Here is a 9,848-nt window from a genome sequence, read left to right on the forward strand (position 1 = left end):
CCTTCCTTCCTTCCTACTATCCTTCCTTCCTTCCTACTATCCTTCCTTCCTTCCTTCCCCACTTCCTTCCATCCTTCCTTCCTTCTTTCCTTCCTTCCTTCTTTCCTTTCTCCCTTCCTTCCTTCCTACTATCCTTCCTTCCTTCCTACTATCCTTCCTTCCTTCCTTCCTTCTTTCCTTCCTTCCTTCTTTCCTTTCTCCCTTCCTTCCTTCCTACTATCCTTCCTTCCTTCCTACTATCCTTCCTTCCTTCCTACTATCCTTCCTTCCTTCCTTCCCCACTTCCTTCCATCCTTCCTTCCTTCTTTCCTTCCTTCCTTCTTTCATTTTTGTTTCCCTTCCCTTTCCTTTTCCCTTTCCTTTCCTTTCTTTTCTTTTCTCCTCCCCCCTTCATCCTTTCTTTGTTCCTTCTGACTCTAGGGTCAGAATGACCAGGTTCAAATCCAAGCTTTACCACTACTTATTAAATGTGTGACTCTAGAAAAGTTTTCTAAATTCTCTGAGCCTTATTTTCTTCATTTGGAAAATGGGAATAGTCATATTATCTATAGACATATTCATCTCACTGGATTGTTATAAGGATTAAATAACATGTACATATAAAATACTTAGAACAAAGTGTGATACAGGGTAAGCACTCAAACACACATTTTCTATTATTACTTTATTTGATCTGTTCAGTGAATAACTAAATAGCAATCAACATTTAATAGCACTTTCTAACCCTGGAATCTAAGTTAAGCTGACCAGTATCTTGGATCTGGGCCCAATCCCTATTCATGTACCCAAATCTTTCTATCTAGAGTGCTGCAACCAACATTCCATACCAGATTTTTTAGCCATTTGGCTTAAGACTAGTTCCCCCCTTAAAGCACAGATACCACATAAAGTTTTATCAATCATTTATAATGCCCTCATTGAAGTAGGCCCAGACAACTGCAGCTGGAAACAATAATAATTCATATTTGTATGGCAGTTTACAATTTACAAAGCACTCTCACATGCCCTTGATCTCCTCATCTTTAGAATAGTGCTGTGGGTTATGAGAAGCAGGCATGATCATGATTATTACCATTTAAGAGAAGAAAATACTGAGATTCAGAGTTTATGAGCCCAAGTTCCCACAGATGGCTTGCCATGTAGCAGAGGCTCATTTTCAAGCTTTGTGGCTCCTGGGCCCAGTCTCTTTCTGCTCCCCTATGCTTATGTAACCTCTGATACTTTCTAGCAGCAGTACCAGCCCTAGAAACCTGGGCCCTAATACAGAGTTGTAGAGGCAGGCAACTCATGCCTTGGTATGAATGGTTTTAGAGACTTGGGGAATATCAGGATGAAATGAGACTTTAAGGATTAACTGTTCAAGAGCCCAAGATTGGAATCAAGTTCACTGAATTCACACCCAGCTCTGTCACTTGCTATTGAATCTTGAGAAAGTCATTTAACTTATCTGTGCTTGAATTTTATCACCTATAATATGTCTGACAGTAGTTACTACACAGAGTTGTTGTGAGAGCAGATGAGATCATTCATTTACAGCACTCAGTTAATGAATGCTAGCCATTAGCACTAACATTATAGTGTAATTATTACAATCTATGATTATATATTAGTGATAATAGTGTGGAAACCTGAGGTAGCTCCCTTTTCTGCAAGAAGTTTCTAAATCATAATGGAAGGGCATCGAAGAGTTAGCAGGGGAAAATATCTATAGACAGTAGATAGCAGGGGAGAGGGGGTTTCAAAATGAAGTCCAAGGCTGGCCCTGCTGAGGTCATCCAAGGAGATGGATGGGGCAGAAGAGGGTAGAAATAGGGCAGGCTTTGAATTCCTCTTCCAAGCTATTAAACTTGGCAAGAGCCCTTGACATCCGGCTGGCTGGACTGATCATTGCCTGACAGGTTGTATTAATCAGGGTTCTCCATAGAAACATATATATATATATATACACACACACACACATACACGCACACAGAGAGAGAGAGAGAGAGAGAGAGAGAGAGAGAGAGATTTATTATAAGTAATTGGCTCATGCAACTATGGAGGCTGAGGAGTCCCAGGATCTGCAGTCAGTAAGCTGGAGACCCAGGAGAGCCAACAGCATAGTTCAGTCTGAAGGCTCAAGACCCAAGAAAACTCCAAGTTAGTCCAAAGTTAGGAAAAGGCCAGTGTCCCAGCTCAAGAGCCCAGGCAGGAGGAGCTCGCCCTTGCTCACATGAGGGTAAGCCTTTTTGTTCTTTCCAGCCTTCAACTGATTCGACGAGGCCCACCCACATTAGGAAATGCAATCTACTTAATCAACATATTCGGGTGACTTCAAGAGGTTTTTAACACAGTATTTGATATTCAACACACGAGAGTAGATGAGGGTGCGGAGGAATATGCTCTGATTTGCAGATGTCACCTGTGCCACATAATGCTCTCCTCCTGTCTTGAACAGAGAAACATGGAAAGTTCCTAGGACAGGGGCTGACCAGCACATACCAGGTATGCAACAAATATTAGTTCCCTTTATTCCCCATGAAGACAGAAGGAGCAGCTTATTAGCAAGTCACAACTGATAAGATTATTTATAAATTCATTGCCCTTTAAAAATTCAGGGGACCTAACAGATGACCTGGACCCACCCTCACACTTTATAGACAAGGAACCCAAGACCCAGAGAGCTCTAGTAATGTACTCAGCTTGGAAAAGCAGAGACTGGAACCCAAGTCCTTGAAACATTATCTGGGACCTTTTGCCATATGTATCATCCATTAAGTCTGTAGGAAGGTAATTCAGTCATTCAACAATTATTTATGGCTAGCCGTGAAAGGTACACTGTGGGGGATCACAGATATTTATAATCTAATTGGATCGACAAGTGTTAAGTAACAGCAGCATTCAAACCAGCATTTCATTGGTAGAACAATTAGTGTGAGGCCATCAGCGAAATGCATAAAACACACAGGAAAAGAAATGGTCCCATTATTTAAGTAATTTAATGATTAACAAACATTTTATTGAGCTCTTAATTGCATGAGGCATTTTGCTAGACTTGAGAGATACATGGCCTCTATCCTTAAGGATCTTAAGTTTACATGGGATGATATGTGTGTAAATAAATAATTGCAACACATTATTTTTTAAATATATCTGCAAGAAAGGTATTTGCAAAGACTGTGTAAGCTCAGATGATTTTAGGAGCACTAAGGAGATTATTTCTAAGTCTGTTTCGGGAAGCCAAGTTCAGGGAAATAACACTGGAACTGGGTTCTGAAGTATAATTAAGAGCCCACTGGTGGGTAATGGAAGAAGGCGCTTCTAGGGAGGAGAAGAAAAAGGCTTTGCAAAGGCCTACTAGACAAAAAGCATGGCTTGTTATTTAGGGAACTGGAACATGGTTGTGTAGATGGAGTTTGAGCTGATGGAGTTTGAGTGATATTATGTCATGCAGAGCCAGAATAGTCAGGAAAGGCCATATCTCAGGGGCCATGATCACTTGGTCTCGAAGCTTGGATTTTTTTGGTGTAGGAAATGAGAACTTTGCAATTTTTTTTTCTGTATTCCTATGGGAATTTTCTGTAATATTCCTGTGGGAATATTTCTGTAATAAATGTAGATGACTACACACATTAAAGGAAGCATGGTATTTTAAAAGAAAGCAAAATCTGCCTGGTGTCTGTATGGAGGGTAGAGGACATTCAATATCAGGAATAGAAACAGGAAGCCAAGTTAGGAGAATTGCAAATTGTTGAGAAAGTGGACCAAAATTGGAGATGCAGAGAAGAGAATATGTCTGAGAGGATGTGAAAAGGAGAGGGGAGTAAGGGACTGAGTGGATGTGGGTAGCAGGAGAGGAAGCAGTTCAGTGAGACTCCCAGAGGGTGCTGACATGACATGCAAGTCAACTGTCAAGCAGCTGCCTCTTGTGACTTCTGTATTCTCAGCTAGACTGAAAATACCCTTGGAATAGAGACTTCTGTGTTCTGGAGGTCTCTGATCATGTCTCATACAGAGCCCTGCTCCTCTCTTGCTCTCTGTCTGAGGGGCAGAGCGAGGCTGGAGAGCACTGGAATATGAGTTATGATTAGAGTTGTCAGATAAAATACAGGACACCCAATTAAATTTGAATTTCTATTAGAAATGAATAATTTTAATATAAGTATGTTCCATGCAATATTTGAGATATACTAAAATTTTATTGTTTATATGAACTTCAATTTTAACTGGGAATCTTTTATTTTATTTGGTAAATCTGGCAACCTTGGTTCTAGGGGTGTGTGTGTGTGTGTGTGTGTGTGTGTTTAGAGTAGACAGTAGGAACAAAGAGTTGTGTGCAAGTAATGGGATATACAAAAGATTTAAATGAACTTAAGAAGCCTTCATTTTCACAGAGGAAGTGGAGAAGGCACAAGAGACCAAAAGTGAGAGTCACACTAAGGGAGGCAATTGAGCAGAGTGGCTTAGAGTCTTTCTCTGCTGGGTGTCCAGCTACGGAGGCTGAGGTGGGAGGATCACTTAAGGCCAGGAATTTAAGACCAGCCTAGACTGTAGGGAGACCCCTGAAACTATTGCTATGGAATAAAAGATGAAATGCCTCTGATAATTGTAAATACAAAATTGCATGCAGGATTGTGTAAAGACAATGCCAGGTTGGACTGCCAGAATAAGCCAACAGCGCGTGATGTGCTTCCCCTGCCAGAGAGCCTATGAATGGACGTGCAGTCAGGGAGATTTCACATTACCAAGATTCCTATCCCAGAAAAGCAGATATTCATAGCTCTGGGAATGGAATGCGACCTTCGGGGAGAACCTATAAACGGGCACATGGGGGGCGTCTGTCCATATGGATAAGATAGGGCTATAAATACCCTCATCTTGCCACAGCTTTTCTAGGCCTCTTCAGGGTTCATACTCCCTTCTGAGAATTTCTGGTCTAACTGGTTGTCTAGCTTCACAGCCTGTTTCTATGGATTGTTTGTAACCAGCTTTTGCTGCAACTGTTACTGCTGATTAATATCTTGCTAATCATAGGTTATGGAAAGACTGTGTTTCTGTTTTAAGGCTCTGTTAGAAATTACTGATGCACACACTATATTGTCAATTCTTACCTCTGTATACTGTACTTCTGCATACAGATGTTATGTTAAAGAATTACTTCATCCCCATGTGACCATCTCACCTCATAATCAAATGACCCTAAATCCCTCACTAACCTACCCCTGCCCTCACTAAACTTAATAATAAATGCTGGCATATCCAGTGCATTGTTGGCACCGCGGGACCAGAAGGCGGTGACCCCCCTGGACCCAGCTTTCACTATCTTGTGTGTGTCTATTATTTCTCGACCTGCCGATCCGCCTGNCAAAATTGGAGATGCAGAGAAGAGAATATGTCTGAGAGGATGTGAAAAGGAGAGGGGAGTAAGGGACTGAGTGGATGTGGGTAGCAGGAGAGGAAGCAGTTCAGTGAGACTCCCAGAGGGTGCTGACATGACATGCAAGTCAACTGTCAAGCAGCTGCCTCTTGTGACTTCTGTATTCTCAGCTAGACTGAAAATACCCTTGGAATAGAGACTTCTGTGTTCTGGAGGTCTCTGATCATGTCTCATACAGAGCCCTGCTCCTCTCTTGCTCTCTGTCTGAGGGGCAGAGCGAGGCTGGAGAGCACTGGAATATGAGTTATGATTAGAGTTGTCAGATAAAATACAGGACACCCAATTAAATTTGAATTTCTATTAGAAATGAATAATTTTTAATATAAGTATGTTCCATGCAATATTTGAGATATACTAAAAATTTTATTGTTTATATGAACTTCAATTTTAACTGGGAATCTTTTATTTTTATTTGGTAAATCTGGCAACCTTGGTTCTAGGGGTGTGTGTGTGTGTGTGTGTGTGTGTGTTTAGAGTAGACAGTAGGAACAAAGAGTTGTGTGCAAGTAATGGGATATACAAAAGATTTAAATGAACTTAAGAAGCCTTCATTTTCACAGAGGAAGTGGAGAAGGCACAAGAGACCAAAAAGTGAGAGTCACACTAAGGGAGGCAATTGAGCAGAGTGGCTTAGAGTCTTTCTCTGCTGGGTGTCCAGCTACGGAGGCTGAGGTGGGAGGATCACTTAAGGCCAGGAATTTAAGACCAGCCTAGACTGTAGGGAGACCCCCTGAAACTATTGCTATGGAATAAAAGATGAAATGCCTCTGATAATTGTAAATACAAAATTGCATGCAGGATTGTGTAAAGACAATGCCAGGTTGGACTGCCAGAATAAGCCAACAGCGCGTGATGTGCTTCCCCCTGCCAGAGAGCCTATGAATGGACGTGCAGTCAGGGAGATTTCACATTACCAAGATTCCTATCCCAGAAAAGCAGATATTCATAGCTCTGGGAATGGAATGCGACCTTCGGGGAGAACCTATAAACGGGCACATGGGGGGCGTCTGTCCATATGGATAAGATAGGGCTATAAATACCCTCATCTTGCCACAGCTTTTCTAGGCCTCTTCAGGGTTCATACTCCCTTCTGAGAATTTCTGGTCTAACTGGTTGTCTAGCTTCACAGCCTGTTTCTATGGATTGTTTGTAACCAGCTTTTGCTGCAACTGTTACTGCTGATTAATATCTTGCTAATCATAGGTTATGGAAAGACTGTGTTTCTGTTTTAAGGCTCTGTTAGAAATTACTGATGCACACACTATATTGTCAATTCTTACCTCTGTATACTGTACTTCTGCATACAGATGTTATGTTAAAGAATTACTTCATCCCCATGTGACCATCTCACCTCATAATCAAATGACCCTAAATCCCTCACTAACCTACCCCTGCCCTCACTAAACTTAATAATAAATGCTGGCATATCCAGTGCATTGTTGGCACCGCGGGACCAGAAGGCGGTGACCCCCCTGGACCCAGCTTTCACTATCTTGTGTGTGTCTATTATTTCTCGACCTGCCGATCCGCCTGAGAGCAAAGAGAGAGCCCCGTTGCGTTGCAGACTGCTGGCCAGTTCCCGCAATACTAGACAACGTAGTGACACTCCCTCTCTTAAAAAATAAAAAATAAATTAGCCAGGCATACAGTGGTGCATATCTGTAGTCCCAGCTACTTGGGAGGCTGAGGCAGGAGGGTCACTTGAGGCGAGGAGTTGGAGGCTGCAGTAAACTATGATCATACCACTGCACCCTAGCCTAGGCAACAGAGTGAGACTCACCTCCCTTCAAAAATGAGAGCCCTTCTTCAGATCACTACCACCCCTGGATGGAATGCACTGATAAACAACAATCTAACAGCTTCCTACGTAACTCGTTTATAGACAGAAAATGCTCTGATCTGGGGAGAAGCCCTTTCTGACCCACGTGAACAAGAAACAGAGGACACTATTTAGCACACAGGTTTTTGTGGTCAGACTGTCTGAATTCAAATTCTAGCTTCATAGCCTTGGGTAAATAATTTACCCTTTTAATCTGTTTTCTTTTTTCTAAATAAAGAAAATCAATTTAAAGGGTGTTGTAATTATTTGTTAATATTTAAGGGTAATTATTTTCGCACAATTAAAAATTATTTTGCAAAAAAATTTTGCATAATAATGATGGTAACTTACCTTCAGAGACTTTAATGTTTTCACATCAACTTTTTTTTCTTTTAATCATATCTTCACAACAGCTGTGTAACATAGACAGTATGGGACAAGTTTGATTATTCCCACAGTACAGATATTTAAAAGAAGAAGAAGGTTAAAGAGCTTAGCCAAAAGTCACAACAGGGGTAATTGGTTAGTACCTGAACGAGGACTCCTCAACTGATACAATATTAAAACTAGAAAGTAAACAGGATCATCCAGCGGTTCCCAACTCAAGGGTTTTGGAAATGTGAGGACCATTTTGATTGTCACAATGCCTGGGGGATCTGCTGGCATTTAATGTCTGAAGCTCCAAATGCTAAAGATTCTCCAATGTGCACGACAGTCCTGGCCCCAGATTCTAATAACCCCAGTTGAAAACACTGGTATTCCTGCCCCCTCATTTTACAACTGAAGAAACTGAAGACAGAGAGGTGAGATGACAGGTGGCTTTCACATAGTAGGTTATAAAAAACTGTTTCCTGAGTGAGAGATATTGAAAAAGAGAAATGCAGCCCATTAAGGGAACTTTCCGCTTTTGCTCCTCTACATGGTGAATGTAGTACCTATGTCAGAGGCACTGGAACCAGAGTGACTCCATCTTGAATAGGAGCACGGTAAAATGAGGCCGAGACCTGCTGGACTACATCCCCAGGTGGTTGGGCATTCTTAGTCACAGGAGGAGGTAGAAGTTTGGCACAAGATACAGGTCACAAAGACCCCACTGATAAAACAGAATGCAGTAAAGAGACCAGTTCAAACCCACCAAATCCAAGATGGCAAAAATGACCTCTGATCCTTCTCACTGCACATTATACGCTAATAATAGTGCATTAGCATGCGAAAGAAGACACTCCTGAGAGCGTCAAGACAGTTTACAAATGCCATGGCAATGTCCAGAAGCTACACTATACGGTTGAAAAGGAAGAGAAAACTTCAGTTCCAGGAATTCCCCTTCCCTTTCCCAGAAAATTCATGAATAATCCACCCCTGGTTTAGCATATAGCCGTCCTTGGGGCTGCTCTGCCTATGGAGTAGGCATCCTTTCGTTTCTTCTCTAATAAACTTGCTTTCACTTTACTCTGTAGACCCTCCCAGAATTCCTTCTTGCGTGAGATCCAAGAACCCTCTCTTGGGGTCTGGATGGGGAGCCCTTTCCAGTAACACCTGTATATGTTGGTGTGGCTGCAGAATGGGAAAAGGCCACTGAGTTCCAGTCCCAGGTGCACAGCTGACCATGTGATCAAGAGCCCTTCCCTTGTTATCTTTGAAAACTCAGGTTCTCATTGTGAAACATGGGGTCTCCCATTCAGTGACCTGTTGTGTTTCTCATGCAGATGTGACCAGGACATAGAAAGAGGCTCCCCAAATGGCTCCAAAGAAAGGCACTCATCAAAAGCAGAGCCAGACCCCGCTGACCTATGATGCTCAGGAGCCTCATGGTAAATGGCAGCATGAGGTCAGGCCTTTCTGGCAGAGTGGGAACCCTGCAACGGTAGCACCCAGTGCCCAAGCTGCACTATTGGCTCAGGGCGAGCAGCTGAAAGCTAGAATGGCCTTAGTCCTAAACCAACATTTCACAGATCAGGAAAATAATTAAAATGCAACTATCTCCTTTCCATGATTTTACTATATGTAATGCAGTGCTGAGCAATTGCTACATATTGCCGCATTTAATTCCCACACTAATTCTATGAACTAGAGGCTTGTATTCTCATTTAGACACGGAGAAATTGAAAGTGAAGAGTATAAGTAAATGTACTAAAGTCCAAAAGGTGAACGTAGCAGTGGTGGGATTCAAACCAAGGTCTATCGGATTCCACAGTTACTATACTGCTATCTGGAAGACACTGAGGACTGAAAAGGGAGTTACCCAAGAGGACCCTTCTGCCTAGAAGGACTGGCTGGCACCTAAATCCCCAGTCGTGTTTCAACTACTTGGTCACCCATGGCGACTGGAGACAGGGCAGTGTGGTCTGAAGCCGCCCACCCCACCTTGTGTTGTGGGGAGGTCACCCAAACGTCCTTTGTAGCTTTCATTCCTCCCAAAGTACCTGCAAAGAGGACGTGATGTGAATATTAAAAACCCCAGGCTGGAGGACTTGCCTCCCCAAACCCAGTGCGAGCCACAGAACTTCAAAGCGAAAGGAAGCGCAAGCAGGAGGGGAGGAGGTGTAAATTTCCCCGCGGTCCCTCGGAGCTGTGAACATTCCCAGATTCCTGAGCCCTCCCGCCAGCTCCCTG

Source organism: Rhinopithecus bieti, unplaced genomic scaffold, assembly GCF_001698545.2.
Source record: "Rhinopithecus bieti isolate Rb0 unplaced genomic scaffold, ASM169854v2 scaffold_3040, whole genome shotgun sequence".
Taxonomy (NCBI): domain Eukaryota; kingdom Metazoa; phylum Chordata; class Mammalia; order Primates; family Cercopithecidae; genus Rhinopithecus; species Rhinopithecus bieti.